The sequence below is a fragment of the Oreochromis aureus genome, linkage group 4 (genome assembly GCF_013358895.1).
Source record: "Oreochromis aureus strain Israel breed Guangdong linkage group 4, ZZ_aureus, whole genome shotgun sequence".
Lineage (NCBI taxonomy): Eukaryota > Metazoa > Chordata > Actinopteri > Cichliformes > Cichlidae > Oreochromis > Oreochromis aureus.
In genome coordinates, this window is record NC_052945.1 from 16,304,493 (window position 1) to 16,316,419 (window position 11,927).

Sequence of the window (11,927 nt, forward strand, 5' to 3'; positions counted from 1 at the left end):
CTCAGTTCTCCGTTCTGCTTTTCCCTGCTCCCGCGTTACTCATGTTGGATTTACATTTCTGTTTTATGTATAGATGCAGTTGCACCTGTGCAGTCTGAGTCACACAGTTCCAGTTTGTTTTTAACCGTATCTGTTTGTGGACTTTGCTCTTTACTCGATTTCTTTCTTCCTGCGTGTTTCCTGTTTGTGTCTCACTGCTTCCCTCACATCTCCCTCAGCAGCCTTTTCCTGCATTACTTCTTAACAAAAGGTGAGCAGTTTGAACTTTTAATCTGAATTTAATATCAGTGTCTCTGATTATATATGCATTAAAGGAGAGGTCGATCACAAATGTCTAATCTGTAAAGCAGTACTGTCTGGTTAAATCTTGCATTTTATCTTACAGTTTCATTTCTTGGTCATGGATGATTTCGTAAGAAACAAACTGGTTGAATGGGGGCTAAGTGAGTGGGTGGAAAAATTTAAAGGTAAAGTATTAACGTGAATCCGTGATGGGTACAGATATTGATTCTGATGTGATCTGTTAACTGTAAAACAGATCATAGAACTGTGCTGATTGCTTTTTCACTCATTAACAAGAATTTCTGAAGCAAGTTGAGAATAAACTTTATCTCTGCAACTTTTTTTAATAAAAGATGAACAAATTGATGCGGAAAGTCTGTATGAGCTTGATGATCGAGAAATTGATAATTTGATCCCAAAAGCTGGACCAAGAGTGAAATTCAAGAAGAACCTCAAGCTGTTAAAGGTAATTAAGGTTAAAAGAAAATATTGCTATATACAGAGGTGAATTTTTGTTAGAATTATCTGTATATTTAAAAATGCACTGGCAGTAATAATCAGTGATGGGAACAACAGCGATAAAAGTAACGCTGTTACTTTTTTCAGTATCTAGTAATCTAACTAATTCCTATTTCTATCGTTACAACGCTGTTACTGTTACTAACAAGAAAATGTGGTGTGGACGCGTTACAGTTTTTCAACACACAGATGGTTTAAGCTGTCTTCAGCTAATTTAAAGTGGATATTATAAATTAGATAGATTTTTGTACCTGTTGTACCTCGTCAATCTCTAGCTGTGAGAGCAGTCCCTTCTTTCGAATTTTGGAACACTGAGCTACTAGTTGTTTCGCCGTCATTGTGGATGTTGGGTATCGAAGAATCCATAGGTCCCTCATCCTATTCATGTAACCCCTTCCGCTAGGGTTACTTGCGTAGTAGCATTCAAACAACGCCCTGTTTTCGTCTCTTGCCCACCGATGCCTTCTTGTTCCAGTAGCCCACTTCTCGTCAGGGTCCCCTAATTCATGTAACACCACTGACTTTTGCTGTGCCAAAGTGTTTGAACAATATAACATGAATTTAAATAAATTTAATTAGATGTATGTCCTATTTGTCAGGTGACAGAAGAACCAACACAAAGCTCAGAGAGTAATGGTGACACAAGATCACAGGTGAAATTGGATGATGACCTGGTGGTTCATGACTGTATTTGAAGCACATGTGTGACTGCATGTATTTGGAATGTCTCACTGTTATTTATCAGGTGACAGAGGCAGCTCTGCCATGTTGTAGCTCAGACAGAGGTGAAGAGGCGAGGTCACAGGTGACTGACTGATGATTTGGTGCTATAGATTAACTAGTATTTATTATCATAACAATTGTTAGGCTGCTGATGCAAATTGATTCATTAGTGTATATTTGACAAAAAATCTGAATTGACATGTCTCACTTTTTATATGGCATGAATCAATGTGTTATTTTATCAGGTGGCAATTTGTCCTAGTGCAGTCAGAGGGGAGGAGCCAGGGCCAAAGGTGAGGCACATCAAGCACATAATAATAATTTTGTGGTAATCTTAGATGAGTAGTTTTATGGACAAAAACCACCAGGTCATTCAGTGTTCCCTTAGTGCTAATGTATCAGAGATGTTGCTGTACTATAACTGAAGTAATGTTGTTAAGTCCTTAAAGTCATATTCTTTTATTGTCAATACTGTATTTGAAACTTTTTTTTGTATGATACCTGATTTATATGGAATATGGCTGAAGTAAACTAAAGTCTAAAATACTTAGTAATTTGTTTAATAGTAATTTAACATTATATAATTCACATATAAAACTATGAATTGTAATTTTAAATGGTTTAAAAGCATGTAGAATAGCATATGTAGGCAAGTATATTTCTCCCTTTTTCATCAAGAAGCAAAGACAAAAAGGAAAAAAAAAAGAAACAGGCCAGGGTTCGGTGGTTGAATCATCCGTCCCCACCAATGCCAAAAACCAAATCTACGCCCTTGGTTTGTGAACTAAAAATTAATCATGTGGGATACCGTTTGTCCGTGCTTTAGAAAGCCAGGTGTGTGCTCCCTTGGCATGGAATTTAAGCTATTATAAATGACTTGTTGACTTTAAATCTGTCAAAAATAAGTCAATCATATCTCTCATGAAGAACATCAAGTAATTTAGAGATCATTCCTATCACAAAGTAATTGCTACAATCAATTTTTGGCAAAGTAACTGATATATATCCTTTATTTAGCCTGTTAAAAAGTAATTGACAAATAAAACGTTTATTTCAAGAGAAAGCTAACCAAGAGCGCTGCAGAAATAACAACTATAACATCACAGTTCTATAAAGAAAAAGAACTGGATTGATGACAATATGGGTATAAATACGCATAAAGTCATAAAGATACTTAGAAAGGAGATCATTTGTTTATTTTATATACAACCCCTTCATAAACCCCGTTGACTAAATCTGTTTACTAATATAAGTAAAGACAGACGTAAAAAAGAAAAATGTCGAAAATCACTCTTTGGCAGACGCTCACCTCCCCTGCCAGCAATCTTGCTCCCATGTGGCAACCACAGAACCGGCACGATGGTCCTTTGTGGAGAGTTCCAGCCGGCCCAGATGGAGCGGATTTGATGTGTCACCAAACTGAGCTAAAAGGTTTTGTAGCACCAGGGTCTGCCACTCAGCCTGGGCCTGCAGGTCTTCCTGATGATGCCGGTGCTCTGCCGCTCGCTGCTGTTGCAAGGCCGCCATGTTGGCCATCATTTGAACCAGCATCTGAGCTAGCTGGAGGTTCTGCGGGTTTGACATGTCGTAGCGGCAAACTAGGCACCACTGTAACACTCTGTTACTGATCTCCGGTATGACGCACAAGGAGACAGTTCTGCATCACGTTTCAATAATTCTTTTTATTCAGTTCACAACTCGCTTCACATACTCGAACTCTCACTGGCTCACCTCTCTCACTCAGCAGCTACTAAAATAGGAAGAAAGGTAATCATCCTGACAGGCATCAGCCCTTTCTCCCACCCTCCCCTGCCACTGTCACCCTCCCCTGCTGCTCCACCCCTCACCTGCAGCTAAACCACAAACCTCACCCAGCCACAAACTGACACATTGTTAATGTAATTGGCGCACCATAATAATTCTAAAAAAAAATTCTGTAAGCATTAATGTAAGTGACATTTTTTAGAAGAAATGTTACAAATGTTATAGCATTCAGTTAATTAATTTATTTCTCTCTAGGCCCCCCACCCCTGCTTCCCTCCACCTGAAAATAAGTAAAGCATTAAGGCTTTTTAACTGGACAATTGCTTAACCATTCCTCTGAACCACCCTGACTCTCTTTTCCCACTTTTCCCCTCAACTCTTGAACCACAGTTTCCCCGTCAAGCTCAGCCACTCTAAGCTCCTGTTCCCAGCACTCTAGTCTGCAAACTCATAGTTCATGTTTATTTGCTCTAGCCTAATTCATAGAGTTAGCTCTTGTTTACCTTGTTCTTACCATGTCACTGTAAATAAAGTTTTCTGGTCACTATACTCTGAGCCTCCGTTTGAATCTGCTCTTGGGTCCACTTCTTGTTTCTGTCTGCTAAAGGCATGACAGGAGAAATGTTTCATCACTCATCTAAGTGACTTCTTCAGTCTCAGCTGAACACGTTACTGCCGATCTCTGGTGTTCACTCTGTGTTGTAGCGTCCTGATGACACCCAGTTTGTGCCCCAGTGGATGATGAGAGCCAAACCTTAAATACTGTTTATAAGGTTGGGGAAACCTGCAGTAAGCTGTGCAGAGGTCTCTGCACAGGAAAAAGAAGTAAGACAAGAAATTGAAACACATGTTTTACATTAATGCTGTTTAGATCCAGTGATCAGTGGTTTATTTAGTACTTCTTTAGCACTGGTAAATCTCCAGCACAGACTAGGAAGGTGCAGCAGAAGCCAAAAAGCCCCACTACCAACTGATGTGAAGCACAGCTGTGGAATTGTATTACTTTTTAATTAATTTTGTGTTTCCCTCAATGAAATTTCTCGATGACTGTCCTCAGAAGTATTTTTTTGTTTGTTTGTTTGTTTTTTTTAACATACATTCATTATTCTTTTCCTGGAGTCTTGAAGCAAAGCCAAGGACAAACTGTTTGTGCCCCAGGACAGTTTAAATGTCAGGGGCAAGTCTGTACCGGTACAGATTGTAAAACATCTATTATAACACACCCATTGCCTGAAGTCATTTTCTGGATAACCATTCTTTCTCAGCACATTGTCCACCAAGGTTTAAATATTTTTTATTATAATTAATTCTAATTCTAACATCATTTGTCACATATTAATAAAAGCAGCAGTCTTCAGACACAACCTGCGTTTGACGTATAAACAAAGATATTTGTTTACACACTGGCATGCTGTTACATTAATTGTAAGGGGCAAGTTTGTACTTGTCCAGTAATTATTGTACCTGTATAGTACCAGTAAACATTGTAGTCATTCTTTCTTAGCTCAGTGTCCGCAAAACTTTAAACATTTTTTGTCTTTAATAGATAATTAATTACAGTTCTAACATTATTTTAGTCACATATTCATAAATGTAGTTGTCTTCAGACGCACCCTGCCTTTAATGTATTTAAAGTCATCATAGCGTGTTTTTCTTTTTTTTTCAGAAACACTCCAGAGGAGAGGGTAAGGCACTCTGAGAAACTGAAGTAGCAGCAGCGTGACACAATATGCCCTGACCTGTTAACTGGAGTTTTTACTCTTTAAATGCAAACCTTTCACCACTAAGACTTTAGTCAGCGCTGCTGACCACACGATGGTCCTTGAATTAGCTTTGGAAATTCACATGAATGTATTCACGAGCAAAAACAGCATCACAGTGCTGTTGGTTTGACTGTTGCCACTTGCCGAAATATTTTGTGTCAACAGCTGTTTCTTAATGAAGGACAAAATAAGTAGCTGTAGTTAAATGTAAGTTAAAAGAAGCTAAATTGAGTACTTTGTCTTTGTTATCTGTCATGTTTTTGTCATGTGACTCAGGGCTTTTGTATAAATTAATATTATCTTATCCCTGTCCATGTGTTTTCTCTATTCGCTGTCTGCGTGGATATTAGCCAGGCCAGCTTCCGGGAGAATGGTTCTGGCCCCTATTTGTTTGCTTACAGGGCGATGACGCGAGGGGAGCCGCGGTGGAGCAATGGACTCCAGTGCAGAGTGCGCGCTGGGCTGGGACGTGATGAGCCCAGTGGAGGGAAGAGATGGGGATAGGAGGCTTCTCCTTTTCTGCCTGGGACGAGGCTGGTGTGGACCCTGCTCTGAAGGAGGAATTTCGGTCCTGCTTGTGAACACCTAACAAACATTTATCCTTTCTTGTGGGACAGTTACATTGTGGGACAGGGTGGGAGTTTAGTGAGCACAGAACATTGTGTTTTATATGTTTGTTTTTTTTTATATTGGGTTTGTTTATTCCTGGGGATTTTAGTACCTTGACAACATTTTATTGCTTGTTTTTAGAATTGTTTGTCATTCTTGCTCCCTGGTTTGGAAATAATCTGTTTCTGATCAGAACTACATCATCTTTGTGCCCTGGGTTTCTAACTGGCGCACTCCCCCCTTTGGATGAAAAGAACCAGCCTCTATACTAAGACATTCGCACCAGCATGTCTACATATTCACGAACAAAAACAGCATCACAGTGCTGTTGGTTTGACTGGTGCCACTCGCCAAAATAATTTGTGTCAACAACTGATTGTCAATGAAGGAAAAAATAAGTAGCTGTAGTTAAATGTAAGTCAAAAGAAGCTAAATTGAAAACACTTAAAAACAGTTGTGTGCCTAATTACTCTGGCTGTGTTATCTGTCATGTTTAAGCATGCATATATTTAATATCAACTGCTTATAGCTTTACATCCAGTTTTACACAGACAGTCAGATAATTTAGTTGTGGTGAAAATACAATATTTAAAGGTATATGATTTATTCATTGCATTTTTTCTTCAAGGGCTTTAATTACCTGATACATGCTTAAACATCAAGGTAAGTAAATCCCAAATGTACTGTTTGGGAAAACCTGCAGTCACTTGAGACTGAAGAAGTCACTTGGATGAGTGACAAAACGTTTGTCCCACTGAAAACACGACGCCTAGATGAACACAATCAACCTTTTGTTTTCTTCTTTTTCTATGCTGAATTTTCAGTTCTCTGTGTCATACCAAAGTGTTTTAGTATTTGGTTTAAATGCCTTATGAAAAGGAAAAAAGATACGGTCTCTGACATCTTCAGTATTCTGTTTATTTTTTCATAAACTATAAACTACATTCACTCCTACAGGAGAAAGCCAAGTGCCCCAAAGAGAGAGTGGCTCTTTCTGCTGCCACACATCGGTCTCTGGACAGGAAAAAGAAGTAAGACAAGAAATGGAAACACATGTTTTACATTAATGCTATTGACATCCAGTGATCAGTGGTGTATTTGGACTTCTTTAGGGTTGGTGAATCTCCAGCACAGACTAGGAAGATGCAGCAGAAGCCAAAAAGCCCCACTACCAACAGGTGTGAAACACGGCTGTGGGATGTTATTACTTTTTTGTTCATTTTGCGTTTCCTTTTATGCAATTTCTGGATTATATTCTCCAGAAGTTATTTACATACATTCAGTATTCCTTTCCTATAGTCTTGAAGCCAAGCCAAGGATATACGGTTTGTGCCCCAGGACAGCTTAACCGTCAGGGGCAAGACTGCACTGGTACATATTGTAAAGCACCTTTTATAACACAACCATTTCCTGAAGTCATTTTCTCATGCTCTCTTCATGCTCTTTACATTAATTCTTTCACATTAATGTGCTTCACACGACCACAGATGCACAGCAGGCATTCAGTATGGACTTTGTTTCAGAAATGACTCAAAAAATAAATTAATAAGACCAAGAGATAAAATAGGATGAAAAATAATATAAGACATTTTATAGATACAGGACAGAGAGAGAGACAAAAGCAAAAACAATATTTGGCCTGAAACTAGGTCAACCAAAGAGACACAGAGACTGACATGATTTAAATTATATGGAATTTAATTCATGATACCGTTAAACTAAGTCAACTTAAGCCATAAGTCTATTATTGAGCCAGTAAACAAGTTCAACATGGTTTCAAACAAGGATCCTACTTAGATATTTAATTCTGGCGTCTGATAAGGTAATAAAGCCACATATGAACAGTGGTCATGTTTATTTTTCAAAAATAGATAAAAATTATTTACTGTATTTACACATCTTGTTTGGAAATTATTTGAATTTACTCTGAATACCACCACAAATCCAGAGTGAATAAGCATGCCAACCAAATTTTTTTCAGTCATATTTAAAGTAATAAGAATTTAATTTTAATCATTTTTTACTTGGCAGAATACAAACATTCTTGAGCAAACCAATCTGTATTATATTCAACGGACTTGTCAAATTCCAACATTAAGCAGAATAAGTCTCATTTATTGTTCTCATCAGCCATTAGACAATATTATGAGGTGATATGAAGTTTTTATCTCTGTAATAGTAATCTGTATCAGGATACAATAAACCACATTTATCCACTCGCCCTGGATTTTTAGCATGAATGCACAAAATGTTTATATGTCACAATAATTTGCATTTCATTTTGAATAGAGGTAAACTGACATGTATGAAAATTACTTAGTGAATACAAAGTTGGGAAAGGTAAGCTTGTGCCTGTTTACTAATAATTGCATAATCTAGGTCTGTTTCCTACAGGCACATATGGTAATTAGTGATATAATCCTACATTGCACTGATTACATTATGTCCACACTGTCACACCAAAAGAACGCTTAAGGAACTGATCTCACACACATATGGATAAAATGACTCCAAACTGTTTAAAAAGCCAACCATCATGCATTTACACCTAACATCCTTCAAGAAGAAGGCTTTGAGCTGAGTTGTCCTTTCCACTTCCACAAAGATAGTCCTTGATGCACTGTCAGGAATCATCCTGCTGTCCTCTGCATCACATTATCTGCTTGCACTGACTCAGCTTTCACTGAAACATGAATGGTAACCAACTAACTCAGAGGCTGAGAGGCTGCCAGGGTGTTTTTGATGCCCCAAATCATTATTGTCTCTTATCATTAACAGAAATAAGAATATATATGTATATATATGTGTGTGTGTATATATACTCCCCCCCCTATTATTTCACACAGAGAGACCACTTATCCAGTGAAAGAACTAAAGCTATGAAGTATATCAGACAACACCATTTACTTCAAATTGCTTAAAATTTGGGATCTCAGTGTTCTATATATATATCTCAAGTATGTCAAAAAACAAAAGGGAATTGTTCTAAAAAATAACCATAACCTGAAAGATGTTTTTCATACAGGCCAGTAGAATGAGGGAGGGTCTAAGCTTGTTATTGTGTTATCACTGTTCTTGTGTAATTTACGAGGGGATGGAACATAAACCATGGGCCTTTTTCATTGTTTTGTTCATTTCTTTTTAAAATAATCTGAGCTTTTGTGTCTGCTCTCCTGGTTTGCCATTTATCCTTCAACTATGAACGGCTTTGAGTTAAAAGGGAAAAGGCTCTTTTCTTTTTAGTGCTTGTTTATTTCGAGTTATTGTCATGTTTGTGAAAATAAATTTTTCATTTGGAAAAATGTTAACATGTGGTCATTTTTCATATACAGGGAGTGCAGAATTATTAGGCAAGTTGTATTTTTGAGGAATAATTTTATTATTGAACAACAACCATGTTCTCAATGAACCCAAAAAACTCATTAATATCAAAGCTGAATGTATTTGGAAGTAATTTTTAGTTTGTTTTTAGTTTTAGCTATTTTAGGGGATATCTGTGTGTGCAGGTGACTATTACTGTGCATAATTATTAGGCAACTTAACAAAAACAAATATATACCCATTTCAATTATTTATTTTTACCAGTGAAACCAATATAACATCTCCACATTCACAAATATACATTTCTGACATTCAAAACAAAACAAAAACAAATCAGCGACCAATATAGCCACCTTTCTTTGCAAGGACACTCAAAAGGCTGCCATCCATGGATTCTGTCAGTGTTTTGATCTGTTCACCATCAACATTGCGTGCAGCAGCAACCACAGCCTCCCAGACACTGTTCAGAGAGGTGTACTGTTTTCCTCCTTGTAAATCTCACATTTGATGATGGACCACAGGTTCTCAATGGGGTTCAGATCAGGTGAACAAGGAGGCCATGTCATTAGTTTTTCTTCTTTTATACCCTTTCTTGCCAGCCACGCTGTGGAGTACTTGGACGCGTGTGATGGAGCATTGTCCTGCATGAAAATCATGTTTTTCTTGAAGGATGCAGACTTCTTCCTGTACCACTGCTTGGTACAAGGTGTCTTCCAGAAACTGGCAGTAGGACTGGGAGTTGAGCTTGACTCCATCCTCAACCCGAAAAGGCCCCAAAGCTCATCTTTGATGATACCAGCCCAAACCAGTACTCCACCTCCACCTTGCTGGCGTCTGAGTCGGACTGGAGCTCTCTGCCCTTTACCAATCCAGCCACGGGCCCATCCATCTGGCCCATCAAGACTCACTCTCATTTCATCAGTCCATAAAACCTTAGAAAAATCAGTCTTGAGATATTTCTTGGCCCAGTCTGGACGTTTCAGCTTGTGTGTCTTGTTCAGTGGTGGTCGTCTTTCAGCCTTTCTTACCTTGGCCATGTCTCTGAGTATTGCACACCTTGTGCTTTTGGGCAGTGATGTTGCAGCTCTGAAATATGGCCAAACTGGTGGCAAGTGGCATCTTGGCAGCTGCACGCTTGACTTTTCTCAGTTCATGGGCAGTTATTTTGTGCCTTGGTTTTTCCACACGCTTCTTGTGACCCTGTTGACTATTTTGAATGAAACGCTTGATTGTTCGATGATCACGCTTCAGAAGCTTTGCAATTTTAAGACTGCTGCATCCCTCTGCAAGATATCTCACTATTTTTGACGTTTCTGAGCCTGTCAAGTCCTTCTTTTGACCCATTTTGCCAAAGGAAAGGAAGTTGCCTAATAATTATGCACACCTGATATAGGGTGTTGATGTCATTAGACCACACCCCTTCTCATTACAGAGATGCACATCACCTAATATGCTTAATTGGTAGTAGGCTTTCGAGCCTATACAGCTTGGAGTAAGACAACATGCATGAAGAGGATGATGTGGACAAAATACTCATTTGCCTAATAATTCTGCACTCCCTGTATGTATTATAAAACACACAACTACATATTAGTTTGTTTGGTTTTTTTAAACTTAGACTACCAGTGAAATATAATAGCATTCATATTTAATTTTAAGTACAATTTTGATGAAGTTCAGTTTACAAAATTAAGTAATTTGAACAAAATTTTGGATTAAATGACCATCTATATTTCAGTTACATTGACCAAGCAAGTCAGTATTATTTACTCAATTTATTTGTGTGGTTTTCACTTAACCTTACATTTGTTTTTAACTCATGATTTCTGTTATATTTGCTCAATTTTTTCATGTTTGTGTAACTACTACAATTATTCATTTCAACTAAATTTTTTTAAGCTTTAGTTATTCAATTGATCAAGTATATTGAACCGTTTTGACTGGTTTCCAATCTACTCAATATTTTTAAGTGTAAAAGTTGCATCAAAAATGTTAAGTAAATGTCAGTTTTAGTTTTTAGAGTGCATCACCTCTTTTCCAAGTGTCCTGTTCCACCCACTGCACACACCCAAAGCAAACAACCTCACGCAAATAGAATACACCATATTTACTCAAAAGCAAAATGAAGCTTGAACCACTTGCTGAGCACAGGGCATCTGATTGCCTGATATTATACCAATGTTCTCTATCATTCAATATTCTCACTGTGATCCTCCTTTTCTTTAATTTTTTGCTCCTTGTTATAATTTCTGTTGGCAATTAGAGTGATATTGCGTGATGAAATTGTGCAAAACGTATCTTAGATATCATAGTTTTTAAAGAAAGATTTAAAAATCATTTGATTTCAAAATCATCTAAATTGCTTATAGGTGTGAATGGCTGTTTGTCTCTGCGTGTTAGCCCTGCGACAGACTGGTGACCTGTCCAGGGTGTACCCCGCCTCTCGCTCTGTGACAGCTGGGATAGGCTCCAGCACCCCCTGCGACCCTGAAAAGGATAAGCGGAAGCGAATGGATGTAGGGATGAAATAACTGTTGTCATGTCATCTTTGGAGATGCTTTACACAACAAGTAAACTGAAGTTTATTTTTGTTGATGATGTAGTTATCATCTGCATCCGATTGGTCTTCTGTCCTTGATAATTGGCCTCTTGCCCTATGGTAGCTGGGATAGGCTCCAGCACCCTGACAAGGAAAAGTGGCAGATGATGGACATAGTTATCATTAAGTGATCATGCCTGTGGTAATGACTGCTTCCCTGCTAGACAACAGAAGTAATGTTTTTAATAATTGTTAAACTTGTGATGAAGTGAAAACCCTACTTACTCTAAAGTGAGGCCATTCCTCTCTGAAAGGTTTACAAGATAAATCTTAAAGGTCAAAAGGGGATTAGTTTTTCTTAACTGGCTTGGTGCATTTCTCCAAATATTAATCGCTCCCTCAACAGT

At 38.0% G+C, this 11,927-nt stretch overlaps 1 long non-coding RNA gene across 1 annotated transcript; it reads left to right on the forward strand.

Moving 5' to 3' along the window:
• LOC120440077 lies at positions 1-749 on the forward strand. The gene is made up of 2 exons (XR_005612953.1): positions 1-250; positions 386-749. It is a non-coding gene; the product is annotated as an uncharacterized LOC120440077 (long non-coding RNA).
• The last annotated feature ends 11,178 nt before the right edge of the window (positions 750-11,927 follow it).